Here is a 968-nt window from a genome sequence, read left to right on the forward strand (position 1 = left end):
ACCTAAACAGATATCATGGTTACCTTCATCTTCAGACTGAACATCCTAGTCTTTCAGCTTGACCTCATGAAGCATGGCCTCAAAGCACTGCCACATTTTTGCCTTTCCCTGAACCTATTCACATATCTTTGATACAATGCTGTTTCTGGTACAGTCTTAACAATATTAGCTCTTCTAGCAGGTATCTCTCACTGCTGGTGCATCTTTCTTATTTTCAATGGCCAAGACCTTCCTCATACTTTTTCCAAGCATAAACTTCCCATTTTGTATAAGTATCATATGTTTCCTCTCTAATGCCTTATATTTTCCCTGTTAAATATATATTTTCCTTATCAGCTAGCCTTCTAACTAGTTTGCAATCTGATGCTGCCTTCCTGGATGTTGCCCAGAAACACCCTATTTTGTACCATCCACAAAACTGAAAAATATCCCATCCATCTTGTTTTGGGGGCCATTAATAAAAATAGTTGGATTATACTCCAACCCAAGGTAGGTGTTGGATTTCTGAATACTAAGGATCAACCAGCTATGGATCTTCCCTACTGTAGTGCCATCTAAATCAAATTTTATCAACTTGTTAACATTTCACGTAGTAACTTTTCCAAAAACTTTGCTAAAATCAAAATCAAGTTAGACTGGAAGATGATTTTTAACTTTTTATGTGAAAACTATGTATGCTGTGCTTACAAATGACGATATAAATGTAAGAGTGTCCTGTTCGAAACTCATATTTCAAATGTTTTACAAGGGCTCCTTTAAAAATCCCAACCATATACCATCCACCACATAATCATCTGCAGAATGTAAAATTTTGTGCCCTGTTTCTGAGGAAGTCAATGTGGCAGGAACGGAGAAAGAAAACTTATTAGTGCCTGAATTAAAGAGGAGACCTGTGTCCCAAGCTGAAGACTTCCTAAGCCGATTCCCTTTCCCGTATTAATTGAAACCATCCTTCTCTCCCTCCCCCT

The sequence above is a fragment of the Pseudonaja textilis genome, chromosome 3 (assembly GCF_049901715.1).
Source record: "Pseudonaja textilis isolate UNSWEBS1 chromosome 3, rPseTex1.2, whole genome shotgun sequence".
Taxonomy (NCBI): domain Eukaryota; kingdom Metazoa; phylum Chordata; class Lepidosauria; order Squamata; family Elapidae; genus Pseudonaja; species Pseudonaja textilis.